We start from the raw sequence: 17,531 nt of genomic DNA, 5'->3' as shown, positions 1-17,531 counted from the left end.
TACTTTGGTAAACCTATGAACAATGGCCACCAAACTGTTCGGAGGAACCCTGGCAGTCATATTTAGGGTGCTTTTTCTTAGTACATAATGACACATGGGTGATATGGTGCTGGGAAGTTGAAGCTTTGAGGCAATTTTCAGATACTTCACCAAAACCGACAACTTTAGGAAAGCCTTGCGACTCAGTAGTTTGGAGCAATAAGGCATGGGTACCCATTTTAGATTCGGTAGAATGTGTACTTTCCAAAAATGTATGGGTTTGGGGGGTAAACATATATTTCTGTGTTTTTACTCCACAAAAATGCAGTCAATGTGTTGATTTTTCATTAGCTGAAGTTACCCACGGGACTGTTTGTATGCGCTAACTTCATTTTGGGGCCTCTAAATGCCAGATACTTTGGTAAACCTATGAACAATGGCCACCAAACTGTTCGGAGGAACCCTGGCAATCATATTTAGGGTGCTTTTTCTTAGTACGTAATGACACATGGGTGATATGGTGCTGGGAAGTTGAAGCTTTGAGGCAATTTTCAGATATTTCACCAAAACCGACAACTTTGGGAAAGCCTTGCGACTCAGTAGTTTGGAGCAATAAGGCATGGGTACCCATTTTAGATTCGGTAGAATGTGTACTTTCCAAAAATGTATGGGTTTGGGGGGTAAACATATATTTCTGTGTTTTTACCCCACAAAAATGCAGTCAATGTGTTGATTTTTCATTAGCTGAAGTTACCCACGGGACTGTTTGTATGCGCTAACTTCATTTTGGGGCCTCTAAATGCCAGATACTTTGGTAAACCTATGAACAATGGCCACCAAACTGTTTGGAGGAACCCTGGCAATCATATTTAGGGTGCTTTTTCTTAGTACGTAATGACACATGGGTGATATGGTGCTGGGAAGTTGAAGCTTTGAGGCAATTTTCAGATATTTCACCAAAATGGACAAATTTGGGAAAGCCTTGCGACTCAGTAGTTTGGAGCAATAAGGCATGGGTACCCATTTTAGATTCTGTAGAATGTGTACTTTCCAAAAATGTATGGGTTTGGGGGGTAAACATATATTTCTGTGTTTTTACCCCACAAAAATGCAGTCAATGTGTTGATTTTTCATTAGCTGAAGTTACCCACGGGACTGTTTGTATGTGCTAACTTCATTTTGGGGCCTCTAAATGCCAGATACTTTGGTAAACCTATGAACAATGGCCACCAAACTGTTCGGAGGAACCCTGGCAATCATATTTAGGGTGCTTTTTCTTAGTACGTAATGACACATGGGTGATATGGTGCTGGGAAGTTGAAGCTTTGAGGCAATTTTCAGATATTTCACCAAAACCGACAACTTTGGGAAAGCCTTGCGACTCAGTAGTTTGGAGCAATAAGGCATGGGTACCCATTTTAGATTCTGTAGAATGTGTACTTTCCAAAAATGTATGGGTTTGGGGGGTAAACATATATTTCTGTGTTTTTACCCCACAAAAATGCAGTCAATGTGTTGATTTTTCATTAGCTGAAGTTACCCACGGGACTGTTTGTATGCGCTAACTTCATTTTGGGGACTCTAAATGCCAGATACTTTGGTAAACTTATGAACAATGGCCACCAAAATGTTCAGAGGAACCCTGGCAATCATATTTAGGGTGCTTTTTCTTAGTACGTAATGACACATGGGTGATATGGTGCTGGGAAGTTGAAGCTTTGAGGCAATTTTCAGATATTTCACCAAAACCGACAACTTTGGGAAAGCCTTGCGACTCAGTAGTTTGGAGCAGAAAGGCATGGGTACCCATTTTAGATTCAGTAGAATGTGTACTTTCCAAAAATATATGGGTTTGGGGGGTAAACATATATTTCTGTGTTTTTACCCCACAAAAAATGCAGTCAATGTGTTGATTTCTCAGTAGCTGAAGTAAAGTCCTGAACAATTTGGATGTGCTAACTACATATTGGTGTCTCTAAATGCCAGATACTTTGGTAAACCTATGCATAATGGGTATCAAACTGTTCAGTGGACCCCTGGCAATCATATTTCAGGTGCTTTTTCTTGGTACCTAATATAGTTTGGGATATGCGGAGCAGCAAAATAAAACCTTTGAAATGATTTTTCAGAATTTTGAATTTTTTGTTGAAAAACCGCTATGTTCAGACAAGCTTTTATGTTTGGTAGTTGGGAGTAGAGAGACATAGTTACCCATTTTGTAATCGGCAGAATGTGTACTTTTCAAAAATGTATGGTTTTCTGGGGTAAACCTACGGTTTTCAGGATTTTTTGCCTTGGAATCTAAAGCATGCCGTTTTCTGCCTTAGTGCTTTCAAAATTTGGTAATATACTGCCGGGAGTTTTTGCTGTACAGAAATCCTAAATCTCCCTAAAACTATACATATCTGGTATTGGCACGTTTGAGAGACATAAGGCTTTCCAAATCAGTTGGATTTTCATCCGTAAAATGAAATATTTTTCTGGTATAAATTGATATACGATGAAAAATGGTAATTTTTAATTTTTTTTTGGTATTTAGCACTATAAATTTTTTTGCACAGGTGTAAATACATGAAAACTCAGGCAGATTTAGAAAGCTCAGTTTCTACCGAAAAAAAACAATGTATAGTTTTCCTAGGTAAACTATAGGTTTCCCCTCAGAAAATGCCCCTAAAGTGAGAGAGCACAAAATGTTTCAAAAACGGCTGGCATTTCGCGTAACCAAAATGTGAAATTCTGCTGGCACTTAAAGGGTTAATCCAACGATTGAAGGATTATCCTTCGACCAAAAAAACTTAGGAAAGCCTATGGGGACCTTCCCCATAGGCTAACATTGACTTCGGTAGCTTTTAGATGGCGAACTAGGGGGTCGAAGTTTTTTCTTAAAGAGACAATACTTTGACTATCGAATAGTCGAATAGTCGAACGATTTTTAGTTCGAATCCTACGATTCGAAGTCGTAGTCGAAGTAGCCTATTCGATGGTCGAAGAAGCCCAAAAATCACTTCGAAATTCGAAGTTTTTTTACTTCGAATCATTCACTCGAAGTTAGTGAATCGGCCCCTTAAAGTTAACCTAAAGTTGCAGTAGCAGATACAACCAATCAAAGGAGAATTCAACCATAAATTAAAAAAAAACCCTACCCCCCACCCTACATAGACCCCCTGCCTCCTCACCCCCCCCTCCAGCTTAGCTGCTACCCTAGACAAATGCCCCTAAGTCTTTACTTGCCCCTCTGTGCAGATTCTATCCAGCGGAGTTCACGGTAGCCATCCCCTGGCTCTTCGGTAACCTTCGGAATGGGAGCAGCGCTTCAGCAATTTCCGTGACTTCTGGAGCATGTGTAGTTGTTGTTGATTACTCCAACTGTGCATGCAACGATACACCACTCTCATTCCCGGTAGGGGGCAGGGCAGCTAGGCTGGAGGGAGGGGGGTCTATGTAGGGTAGGGAGGTAGGGGTTTCCCTACATTCCCTTTATGAGATCTGGCAGCTTCTACAATAATGGTGTCAAGGTGCAACACAACCCTTATTCTTTTAAATATATATATCGTTCTCCCTTCTCATCTATTATCTTGTCATTACACCCTCTATTCTGTTCTTCTGTTCCGTCTTTTCTACACTCTGAATGCTTCTATCATTTTATGTTACACTGGGGGTCTAACCTGAAACTGATTTCATTATCTCACACAATCCACTATCTCCGCCTGCAGAATGAGCATGAATACGAACACATGAAAGTATCTGAAAAATGGATATCACCTTTCCAGGTTAGATAAAGGCCCTTCAAATACAAAAACTGTTGCTAGCAGTGTAAGACAAACACAAATGTGACTTTTGTCCAATTAGCGAGTTTATTTACATTTCTTTGATACGTACCATATACAGTAAGTTTATAAAATAATTCATCTTTTTTTTTATCTGTGCAGGTATATAAATTAGACAGGGTGTACTCTCTGCTGTCCTCCATCCTCAGTCCATAGATTTAGATATGGGAGTCCTCAAAATACAGTATCTATACGGTTTTTAAAATGAGTAAAGATCTCACAAACTTGATTCCTTTTGCATGATGTGAGATCTTCCTCCTTTGCTTTTCCGCCTCATGGCAAAATCAAGTGTAGGAAAGTCAGGTTGAATTGTTTTGACTGTTAAAGGTTTCACGTGTCCCTTAAGGACCAGTTTTTTGTCTACAGTGGAGAAACCGATATAAAGAGGATATGTAACTGCAACGTATTTACTTATGCATTAAGAGGCACATTTATCAAGGGTTGAATTTTGAATTTTTTAAAACTCCCTTAAATTCAATTGAATTTGAAATCCGACTTAGGGAAATTTAGCAATAAAATCGAATTGTAAAAACTCTAATGAATTTAAATGAACCCGAAAACTAGAATTTAATTTGATCAAACTCAATGCAAGTTTTTTTCTCCAAAAAAAAAAAACTTCAATGTCAGAAAGCCTGCAAACATTTCCACATTGTAAAGCAATTAATTAAAGATTCTTAAAGGAATTATTCCATGTAAGAATAAAAACTAGGTAAAGAGATAGGCTGTGCAAAATAAAAAAACATTTCTAATATAGTTATTTAGCCAAAAATGTAATGTATAAAGGCTGGAGTGACTGGATGTGCAACATAATAGCCAGAACACTACTTCCTGCTTTGCAGCTCTCTTGGTTTACACTGATTGGTTCGGATTGGTTCGTGTCTCCATATGTTCCTGGCCGACTCCTCCGCTCCTCTCAGAGCAACCGCTTGGATACAGCAAATATCTGTGAAGTTTCTTTTTTGTATAATTTTAAAAGTTAAAAAAATATATTTTTCATACAAGTAACCAGAGTGCATATCCCAATTATAATCAGGGCTGGATTTACATAGCGGACGCCCCTAGGCCAGCAGCCATTTGTCGCCCCTGTCCCCTCCCCTTTATTCGTGCAAATTTTCATGGAGATTGTATCTCCTGTGCATCCCCAGTGTTTTTGAACCAATGTGGGTGTGGTTGGGCAGCAGGCCGCCCCCCTAAAATCCTGCTGCCCTAGGCCCGGGCCTAGGTGGCCTTCCCACAAATCCGGGCCTGATTATAATCTCTTAAATGCTGCACCTTGTAATAAAAAGTGGAAATCATTTCTTGACTGTGTATTTGGTTTAAAAAGAAAATGGAAAAAATATATTTTCTTAGCTAAGCTGAAGAAACCTGTGACATTCCCACCAACACTGAACTCAGTTAGGTACAAGGCATAAAGGTATACTAGGCATTGCTTCCCCTGTGAATTTAATTACAAGCCTAGAGGTTGCTAATTTTCAGGTAAGGTTCCCTTGGCCTATTAATTTGTCTCTGTACATAACCAGCACTGCATTTCATCGAATGCTGCTGCTTCAGTATACATGCCCTTAGTCTTTCTGATATGCCTCTACCCATATAGGATGCAGACATTGTAACTGGGGCTGGGTCAGAAATAAGGGGCGCAGTTGGGCACTGTGTTGGTAATTTCACCCATTGATAAATACGCCTTTCAAAATCCCATAGAAATGAATTGAGAGCTGCAGAATTTCACTCTAGTGGCGGAACTTCACTCTTTGATAAATTTACCACATAGAGACACATAGAGTATTTCACAAGAAAATGGCTTCCTGGGTGCAACGGAGCAAGCAGTGTGGTCTATACCTGCCAACTACAGACAGGGTGTACCTGTTATTTGTTACTACAGTCCTGTCTCTTATTTCAATTTATGATAACCATGACAACAGGGTCCAGACATTATATGAGCACAGACTTATATTACCTTATTTGACCACCAAATTTTGACTCTCTCCTGCCCACCTGGCTTAGGTCTGTCTTCAGTGGTGTAGCTACCGGGGAGCAGGGGGTGCAATTGGACCAGATGCCGCACCCCTGCAGCCCCCCCCAGCAGATCCCGCCCCACTGTAGTTGGCTGCAGACACAAAGAAAATTGGCACGGAGGCCTGTCCCCACCTAGTTACGTTGCTGTTTGTCTTTATTGTATTCTGGACCAGGGGTTCAGTTATCATCTTATATGATGTCTCTTTGTACAGGCAGAACCTGTCAACAGTGGGGGGTCCATCATTCATCAACTGTCAAGCAGCTTTAAAGGAGTGCTAAACCCCCTTTAGGCAAAAGTCCCCACTGGCCCCCCTCCCTGCCTCCCTTCTGCCATGTGTTACCCCAGAATTGTGTCCCCTCTTGAAATACTGATCGCACATGCAGAGTCAATGCAGCAGAGCTTACGGATACTTCTTCCAGCGCTTCGGTAATCTTTGGGTCTTCTTCCTTCCCTTTGGCAATTTCCTTCACTTCCGGCACATGCGCAGTTGTAATGAACTGGAAAGCCGCTCCAATTGCACATGTGCCAATACGCCGCTCACTTCATGAAGAATACCGAACTGATGAAGATGGCGCTGTGAGCGCCACTGTGCTGCCTCTGCAAGTGCGGTTAGTAACCCTACAGGGGACACAATTCTGGGGTATCACTTAACAGAGGGGAGGCAGGGAGGGGGGCCAGTGGGGACTTTTGACCGTGGGGAGTTGAATTCTCCTTTAATATATATTCATGAAAATGTCTTACTCCTAAAGTGTTTTTTGACACTTACATACTCTTCACTTTCCCCAAATAGTACATGATATAGTACTTATATGGACTCATAGGGTTAATATTCCCCTATGACTTCTTTTCTACCCTTCCTCCTTTTCCCTAGTTGCTGGGCAAAAGCCCATGTACCTAGCTTACTTTTTCCTATCCAGTTATTGGCCAAGAGGTGTAATGACCACTTCCTGTCACACTTTAATATAGTGCATGGAAAGGGGTGGATCTTCCTTTTTGGCCTAACCATCTGGATGTGCCCATTGAGCCTGGGTACACCAAGGACCAGAAAAGGCATTGCCCTAAAGGGACCTGAACCTCTAGTGTCTGAGTTGGGGACCAGGGAACCCCATGAACGAGGTTAGCTAGAGACAGGATTACATCTGTTATAGACTCTCTAGGAGAGTAAGATAGAGAGTTCAGATGGTAAGAGCAGCTTTGTGGTCTATCAAGGATCTGTAAACAGGAGTAGAATCTCAAATCTCCTAGATTGCCTTTAGTGAAGGGACCACAGTGGATAGGGTGCCAGACTTAGACTTCTCTTCCCTGACCACTCCACTGGGTGGGATCCGGACCACTTCAAGGTACATCTGCCTGAAGGAATTCCCTTACTACTTGACTACATCCTTATGGGAGTCACATTCCTCAGCTGTGTCATCCACCTGTCCTAGTATATGATGTTATGTCTGCCTATACCTCACATGACTGTAAGTAAACCTGTGGGATATTTGTCTTGAACAAATAAATTTACTCCTTTTGTTTTCACCACAAGAACCTCCTGGCGTCCATTCTTCCCTATTTTATTGCACAGTAGCCTGTGGTAGTTGTAGTTAAACTACACCACACCTCAGATCTTCCAGTTAGAGAAGGATATAAGGATATTATAAGTTACGGCGGAGTTTCATGACCATATAAAAACATGAGGCCGAAGGCCGAGTGTTTTTATACAGGTCATGGAACTCCAAGGTGACTTCTAATATCCTCATATTTTGCAACTGGGGGTACTTTATTTATTATAATACACAAGTTTCAGTGAGTCATGTGACACAAATGACATCAGAACTCACCGTTTATAACTGATGACATCAGAACTCACCGTTTATAAGGATATCATTTACAGGATATTCATGGCTTTTGTGTATTATATAGTGAATAAAGTACCCCCTCTTGTAAAATATAAGGATATTATAAGTTACCGAGGAGTTTCATGACCATATAAAAACACGAGGCCGAAGGCCGAGTGTTTTTATAAAGGTCATGGAACTCCGAGGTGACTTCTAATATCCTCATATTTTACAACTGGGGGTACTTTATTTATTATAATACACAAGTTTCAGTGAGTCATGTGACAGAAATGACATCAGAACTCACCGTTTATAACTGATGACATCAGAACTCACCGTTTATAAGGATATCATTTACAGGATATTCATGGCTTTTGTGTATTATATACATATATACTACATTGGTCTGGACTTTTTTGTTTTGATATATAGATATATATATAGATATATATATATATATATATATATATATATATATATATATATATATATATATATATATATATATATATATATATATATATATATATATATATATATGTATGTATAAGTGTTTGCTGCCTGGGTGCTATCAGCAAAGTGAGTAAGATCTCCTGGAAAAAGGCGAGCACTATTAATTTGCAAAAAATTGGTGAAATTTATTGAAAATAAATGACTGACATTTCGGCTAATATTATAGCCTTTCTCAAAGTGCAATACACAGTGAAGACCAAACATTTAAACCCCAAGTGGCGGGGAAACAAACTTGGTGACGTCATCAGGTGTCAAGGGGCGTGGAAAAGAGTATAAAGCACAAAGAAAAATAAAAATAAAGCATGAACATACAATAAAAATAGAATAAAAATAAAATAATATTGTTTACATGCAATCATTAGTCTCATATAGAAATTACATGGTTATTAAGTGCGAATAAATGCATAATCTCTAAACACAGCATACTAAATGAGTAATCATTAACATACTGTAGTGTGATCCCCACACTGTTCCACAAGTTGGGCGTCACATCCAGTTGAAAGATACAAAGTAAAAAGTTCAAGTCAGGTGTTCCGCTTATTAATGTTACTTAATCCCCAAGCAAGGGCAGATTGTTACAATGTAGTATGTGGCAAACCCAGTGCTTTAGTAACCGTTTCTTTGAAATACCAGTTGTACCGAAGCACTGGGTTTACCACATACTACATTGTAACAATCTGCCCTTGCTTGGTGATTAAGTAACATTAATAACCACAGCCACTCCTCCTAATTACCCATTTTACAAAATTTGTCAGGTTATGAAAGTTTGAACACATTTCTGTGGTTTTTATATTTTATTACAGTTTTACTAATAAAGGTGAATTGCCCTTTAAGCTGTGAGACTTCTCCCAAGAGACAAAACTGCTACAAATGTATCTTACGTATTGATTTTTGAGCTGTCAAAAGCGGCATTGTCCTACTCAAAACAGGACAGTTGGGAGGTATGCGCTAGGACCCAGAAGCCTAGGGACTCTAAAGCCGAAAGCCGGGCCTGGGTGGGCATAAAAGAAATGTGAAAACTAAATAACTTGACTTTATAATTAGAATGCACAGATTCAATGGTTCAGCATGTGGTTTGGCTGAATCTCTGCAATTTTTGAAGGCTTCAAGTTCAGCAGAATATTTATGGTTGGGAATCAGTTGAGTGAATACGGGACACGTTTATTATTCTTTGAAAATCTAAGAGAGAGATTTTAACCTCAATTGTTTTTTTTCTTGCATTGATCACTTTAAATTTTCCGTTGCGGGATTTTTTTGTTAAAATAGAGAAAAATAAAATTGAAATTGAGTGATGTTAAGATCCCTCTCGCTTTAGTTTAAAAACGGAATATTTAAATTATGACTTGGATTCTGTTTGACATTCAGCCAAATCTTTTGTGGAAAAAAAATATCCCTACTACATATGTATGTATATATATATGTATAATAGTGTGACTAGGATATTCAGCACTGTACAATTTTACAATATGAAAAGAGAAAAAAGAAGGTCAAACATTGTAAATACATAACAATATACATATACAATAATACAATTATAATAAAATGGCAATACAATTGTAATAAAAATACAGAACTTCCTGTGTGCCTCCACATAATGGGATCCAGCTTCCTCTTCCTTGTGGAGACTCTCAGACTGCTTTGCAACTTCCTGTAGGCTGTTCAGCTGGTTCCTAGGCATTATATATGCTGCCTCCCTTAAAGAACATGTAAACCACCCACACAAAAATTTAATCATTGAACCGCCTCTTTGAAATCTCTTGAAAACAGTGACGCTGCAGCATAATCACTTAGAATTTCTTCTCCTCCTCTAACCCACTCTGCCCCCTCACTTAGGAATTTGCTTTTGCTGTTGACTTATGAGCATGCTCAGTTCTTCTCAGCTCAGATTACTCAGGGTTTACATGTCCTTTAAGAAAACACAGGCATTAGTATCTTCTCCACTAGAAATGACTGATAAGATTTTGAGTAAAGCAGGCCACACCTGGACTAAATGTCTAATAAAGTAATTTGCAAATTTCTCACATTGGTTACAGCTTGCAGCATAGTGGCGCAGATGCAAAGAAAAATGCTATTTGGAATCTTCCTGAGGGACGGTATCATAATGCGGTTCCTGTCATTATAAAAAAAAACAGAGTTTTAAGTATATATCTCATGGTCTTCAATAATCCCCTAGCATTAAAGTGCAGTATAAACAAAGTTTTAAAAAGCTGAACAGCGAGCCGGGAAGAGCCGAAAAGTGGGACATTAACCAAAAGAATCCAGGAGAGCTGGGTGCAGTATAAATAGCGATATAAAAGCAAAAAGCTGGACACTTAGGACAAATGTGAATGAGGCAGCCCATGACTGGCCAAAATGGGACTGTCTGGTCCAAAACCAAACTGGTGGCAACCCTATTTTTATGACATTGCTTCATCATAATCTGGCCCCCAGACATGTGAATTAGCAGATAACTGACCCCAGACATGGACATCCGTTAGAAGCACTAATGTAAGAGCAGATATATTGCTAAAGTGTGAAAAGGCCACCCTTGTACTGTACATTCCTCCTCACCTGTTCTGTTCCTTGTTGTTTCAAGTTCTATGTTATTATTCCTTCTGCGTCCACGACAATATATCAAACATCCTAAAAAGAACGCTAGGGGGAAAAAAATTGAATTATTTGGCTTTAAACTTGCCATTTTATAAGTATTTAAATCACAGATGAGAATTGTTGAATTTGGAAAATGTTGGGAAATTAGCAATTAAGGAAGTTAAAGGAGTACTAAAGCTTAACAAAGAAGTAGGGAAGAAATGATAAACATTTCTGTGCCATGATGGATCTCCATCTCTTTTTCTTTTGATTCACAGCATATGCTCTGGGCTGCTGTCATTTACCCAAGCTTAGGGAAACACAAGATACTGTATATATAGATAGCCATGATACATGGCTGATTTAGATTTGTATGATATGGAAGCTCTGCATCGAAATTAATTAATTACCAGCCCTCCCTGTAGCATCAGCTTCTGTGACAGGTGAACCTCATTTTCTGCTTGTTGATTTCTGACAATGCCTAAGCTTAGCTTCGTCTGTGCAGTGCCACTGACAATGGCCTAACAAGATCTGAGATTTGGAGCTGCTGTGCACAACTTTGAAGGTCTGGATCAGGGCCGGAACTAGGGGTAGGCAGAGTATGCACGTGCCTAGGGCGCAAATCTGGGGGGACGCCAGGCACATACCAGGCCTCTGTTGCCTACCCCAAGTCTGGTTCCCTTCTCTGCCTGACTCTCTGTGCTATTGTTACCTTTTTTGCGCTTGTGCACACGCACACATAAGGCAATTCGCGCAAGTGTGCACGAGCGCCAATTCGCGCATGCACATGCAAGCGCCAATTGGTCCACGTGCACGCTAAGCCGGCGCCGAGACTGGTCAGATAGCCTAGGGCGCCTGGCCAGCGTGGCCGGGCTCTGGACTGGATCAGTACTATTGTAGGAATGCTGAACAGCTAGGCCAGTGCATTAGAGTAGGACTACATGGACGATTTCCGCGCAATCTGACAAGCTGCGCAAAAACGCAGGCATCACGTCCAGGGTCGGACTGGGGGCCCCGGGGCCCACAAGGACAGCTGGTCCAGGGCCCCCCGCCGCTCTGTGTGCAATACCGCGAGCGGCGTTTCTCTGTGCGCATGCGCGAGTGGTGTTCCTTTGTGCGCATGCGCGAGTGGTGTTCCTTTGTGCGCATGCGCGAGCGGCGAAGCGCCGAAAACTTTTTTTTTTTTTAAAAAAAATTTAATTTTGGGAGAGGGGGACTGGCCCGGCGGGGGCCCACGAGGGTCGGGGCCCACCGGGTTTTTTCCCGGTATCCCGCCGGGCCAGTCCGACACTGATCACGTCGGATGCAACAGAAAATAGGTAAGTAATGGAACTGTTGCATGAAGTCGCATCGTTGATCTGATGCGACACGACTGTTGGATGCAGATGCAGCGTGCAGCGTCTTCATTCGACAGTCGTGTTGCATCAATTCTGCGACACCCTCTGACAATGCTATTACTTACCTTATTTCTGTTGCATTCGACGTGGCGCCTGCATTTTTGCGTCCATGTAGTCCTACCCTTACATTTTTGCATGTCGGATCGCGTGGAAATCATCTGTGTAGGCCTACCCTTACATTCAGTGCATAACGACATTTTTAGGCCTTATTTGTTTTTAGGGTTTAACTCTCCTTTATCTTTTATCTTATAGTACTGCTAAATCTGAGTATGATACAGACTGGTACAATTTACAATTGTTCTTAATTTTCACTCTTTTCATTATACTTTTACTAAGAAATACAGAACAATAACATATTGCACTAACTGCTTACAATATAAAGAGACAAAATGCAAAGCAACGGGCAAGGGAAAAACATCTTAAATGGGATGTTCAACTTTACATTAAAAACTTTTAGTATTTGAGTTATTTAGCTTTTTATTCAGCAGCTCTCCGGTTCCGGTTTGTAATTTCAGCAATTGCTAGGGTCCAAAGTCCCCCAGCAACCATGCAATTATTTAAATAAGAGACTGGGATATGAATAGGAGAGTCTGCATAGAAAGGTGACTAATATAACGTAGCAATTACAGTATATTTGTAACCTTGCAGAGCATTTGTTTTTTAGATGGGGTCAGTGACCCCCATTTGAAAGCTGGAAAGCGTCAAAAGAAGAAGGCAAATAATTTGAAAACTATAAAAAAGAAAAAATGAAGACCAGTTGAAAAGTTGTTTAGAATTAGCCATTCTATAACATACTAAAAGTTAACTTAAATGTAATATTATCTATCCCTTGAACCTACATCTCTCTGCACAAAGTATTTTCTAGTATAGGCATTAGAGGGCAGCAACCCCTGGGTGACTGTACATTGAGTGTAATTCATTCTGCAGTGAAAGCCTTGTTATACTGAAGTCTCAAGTATCGAATCATGGGAGATATGCATATACTTAATATATATTTATTTACTGTATGTTCCAGTGACCAACTATGCATACAGAAATGCTGGTTTACTATAAATCAAAATTCCAGAACATGCTTACACTGAGCCAGAGTGAAGTCACAAGATCTAACAATCAAATCCAGTACATTTTCCCTAGAAACAGGTAATATCTGTGGGATAATGCTGAGCCCTAAGTCTATGATGTATAGTGATACAGTGGGTAGCATTGATGATGATGCAGGCTATTGTGATTAAGTCTTGATGCCTGCTGACCTGCCATATCGCACTGCTGTCCAAATTTGAATACACATTTACAGTGCAGGATGCAGTGTGCAAAGAATTGTTGCAATTGGGCATTTTTTGCCTGTGTTAAACAGTGATCTATGCAAGAAGGGGGCAGGTGGAGGAAGGCAACTAGGCATCCCGCTATCTGCCACTATCATGTGCATCACTGCACCCCAGGGAAAGAAAATGTACCTTGTTCTTGTGCACTTTGGGGCAAATTCACTAAGCGCCGAAGCGCCTAACGCTAGCTTCAATTCGCTAGCGTTGGGCATTTTCGTTACTTTGCAAATTCACCAACGAACGCTGGCATAAATTCGCTAGTGTTAATTCGCACCCTTACGCCTGGCGAATTTACGCAACGGATCTAACTACGCAAATTCACTGACGCGCGCATTGTACTGAACGCTACCTTTTACGCTAGACTTCCTTCGCCACCTCAGACCAGGCGAAGCGCAATAGAGTAGATAGGGATTTCTTCAAAAAAAGTTCAAAAAGTCCCAAAAAACGCGGGCGATTTTTCTACATTATGGGTGATAGGCTGAAAAAAAAGATCAAAAATTTTTTTGGGGCTCCCCTCCTTCCCCCCTACATTTCCTAACTCATGGCAACTTACCTATACAGTGGGCACATGTGTAGGGCAAAATAAAAATTTTATTTGATGTTTTGAAGGTTTCCCAGGCATTTGCAGTGCAGATACGTATTCCTCCATTGACATTTGAATTTGGCGCCGTATGCAAATTAACCATCGCTAGCGTAACTTCGCTTCGCTTAGCGAATCAACGCTAGCGCAACTTCGCAACCTTACGCTACCCCTGAGCGCAACTTCAGATTTTAGTGAATTTGCGGAGCGCTGGCGAAACTACGCCTGGCGAAGTGTAGCGAAGTGAGGCGAAGTGCGGCAAAGTGTGGTGAAGTTACACCTGGCGCAACTATGAATCTTAGTAAATTTGCCCCTTTGTGTGAAGACTTCACTTATTTTACTCTGCAAACACAGTCTCGTTTATGGCAGCTACTAAATTGCAGAAATGCTGTTCTGACATCAACCATAATTGCTGATTTGTTGCTACTGGTAACTGCACTGGTGCAATTTTGTGACTGTGTTTGTAAGTGACTCCTAAAAGATTTCTATGTTTGTTTTACCTTGTACTTGCGTCTTCTTGGCATAAAGGATAATAATAAGTACAACGATCAACGCTAGAGTGATTACTCCAATTATAATTCCTGTATTAAGAAAAAAAATAAATAAATAAAAAAAGTGATCTTCATTTAATTGTATTAAGCAGTCCAGTAGCTGGCAATATTACAATAACTTCTTTTTAATTGTTTGCATTGCATTTCCAGGGCAGGGTCTTATTTAGATCCATGTTTAGTGATGGGCGAATTTATTCGCCGGCTGCGAATTCACGGCGAATTTGCGCGATTCGCCACCAGCGAATAAATTCACAAAACGCCCGCGAAAATTCGCGGAAAAAATGGGCGCCGGTGTCGAAAAGACGGGCGCAGGCGTCAAAAACGAGCCGTTTCGCAAATTTTTCACGAATTTCGCTCATTTTTCGCGAATTTCGCTAATTTTTCGCGAATTTCGCTAATTTTTCGGCGAAGTGAAACGCCGCAAATTCGCCCATCACTATCCATGTTGTGTGCCAAAATGGTAGATACGAACCTGTTCCATGAAAAAGTCCTTAGTTTAAGTTCTGTATTGCTGAAGTCAGCCGCATGATGAGAAAAAAATTATCCTGCAGTACAGAATTGATTTTATTTTGGTAGGCAATGTTGGACTAAATACTGCAGATACTAACTCTATAAACCAGTGGTTCTCAGATTGGGGGACTGTCCCCCTTGGGGGCCTCAGGTAGTAGCTGTTGGGGTCAGTATGAAGGCCAGTGGTGAAATTTGACAGAATGCTTCTATACATCCAAGACAGAATCGACCCCTGGCCAGTACTTGCCTGGTGATTGATTGATGCCAATGTTATTAATTGGGAATAAAAATAAAAATATATGAATGAATCATTTTTCCCTGAAAAGTAGCAACCCTACTACAAGATAGTGAGCGGGTATATCAGTGAAGGACAGAGGAAGGCCCGGTCAGCCTGCTTTGCAAGGATAGAGACGTTTAGGTAAATATAATGGTAAGTGTTAGACGGTGGTTGAAAACTCAGACTTTATTGGATAATCGCCCGAAAACCACAAATTCTTTGGATGATTGTACAAAACCTTGCTTAGATCATGATTCTAATTCCAGTTGTAAATCTGCCACTGACTTCTACCTAAAGTTTCCAGATGGAGAGACCACTCTGCTTGATCTATCTTGTTCCGGCTGAGGTAGTCGGCCTCTCAATTGTCGACTCCTGGGATATAAATTGCCGAGATTGCTGGCACATTGGCCTCCGGCCACTGGAAGATTTGGTAGACTTCTTCCATTGCTCTTTTTCTGAGGAATCCAGTAAGCCACTATAGTGCTGTTGTCGGATTGCATCCAGACTGGTGTGGACTTTAGTACGTTCCTGGCCTATCGCGAATCGTAAAAAGCGCTGGTGAACCGGATGTATTGGAATGTGTAGGCCTCTTTGAGGTCTATTGTGGTCATGTAATGATGTTGTTCCATTGCATTTATTACTAATCGCAATGTCTCCATCCTGAACTTCCTTTTGGCAATGAATTTTTTCAAAGGTTTGAGGTTTAGAACTGGTCTGTACTGGCCCCCTTGTTTGTCCACCAAGAATAGGTTGGTGTAGTATCCCTTGAAACAATGTTGTGGGGGTACTGGTATAATGACATCTGCTGTGCGCATGCTCGGAGTGCTTGTCTCCTTACTGGATTGCGGAGGATTGAGGAGGGAACGCTTTCCGGAAGGGGTGGGAATCAAAGGGTATTCTGTATCCTTTTATGACTATTTGTAAACCCAGTTGCCTCTGACTGTGTCCTGCCACACCTGGGAAAAAAGGAGAAGCCTGCCAACTACAGCCTCCTCTGACACTGGTGTGGGTCCACCTTCATGCGTCTGTGGATTTCTGAGCACCAGGTCTTCTGTTTTGTTTCTGGTGCGGAGGACAAGTGGTTCTTTTTGGTTGGCATAAGGGGGACATGAGGTCTGTCCTCAGGTCTGATTTGTGTAGGGATGAAAGGAATGTGAAGAAGCTCTCCAGGGCCTATGCTGCTGCTTACGTGTTGACTCAGGTCACAATCTCCTGCCTTGAGGCAGGAATGCACTTTTCCAATCGGTTACCTTGGTGATTTGGTGCTTTAGCTCTGGCCCAAAAAGGCTGTCCACTGGCGAAGCCAGAGTGCTCTGTGGGCTACCACAAGGTTAATGGATGCCTTAGCCGCCAAACGGATAACTTCCATGGCCGAATCAAATGCATCTACAATATGGCTCAACTCTGCTTGTAATTGTGTCTTGCTCATAGTGGTGCAGGAGTTTCTGGGCCCAGAACTTTGCTGTTCGTGCTAGACCTGCTGCCGCTGTTGCTGGTCTGGAAATGACCGCCGAAATAATGTAACCCCTGCTGAGGTTATTTTCCATCCGCTTATCCATGTGGTCTTTAAATGTCATTGCATCTTCTGTTGGGAGTGTAGTGTACTTGGACTTAGATGATAGAAGAGAGATATTGAGAGAAATAGAGAGAGATAGATACAGTAGATAGATAGATAGATAGATAGATACAGATAGATGATAGATAGATAGATAGATAGATACAGATAGATGATAGATAGATAGATAGATGATAGAGAGATAGATAGAAAGATAAATAGATAATTAGTGATGGGCGAATTTATTCGCCAGACGCGAATTCGTGGGGAATTTGCACGATTCGCCACCAGCGAATAAATTCGCAAAACGCCCGCGAAAATTCGCCGGCGCCGTTTCGCAAAATTCTAAAATTTTTCGACAAAGCGAAACGGTGCAAATTCGCCCATCACTATCCTATAAAATAAAGTTGAAGTGTCTCTGCGTCCAGTCCCTGTGTCCGTGGGATTGCGTTACTGCTCATGTGCCCCACGGACCATCTCTGGCCAATTTTCTACATATGTTCTAGCGCCCGTTAATTTAACAGGCTTAATGTCTAGAAGATAATAAAGCGATAAATAGATGATAGATTGATATGCGAAACACTTCAATTTATTTCACATTTTTCCACATTCCATAAT

The sequence above is a fragment of the Xenopus laevis genome, chromosome 8L (genome assembly GCF_017654675.1).
Source record: "Xenopus laevis strain J_2021 chromosome 8L, Xenopus_laevis_v10.1, whole genome shotgun sequence".
In the NCBI taxonomy this organism is placed as follows: domain Eukaryota; kingdom Metazoa; phylum Chordata; class Amphibia; order Anura; family Pipidae; genus Xenopus; species Xenopus laevis.
Note: the sequence above shows the minus strand (reverse complement) of the source record.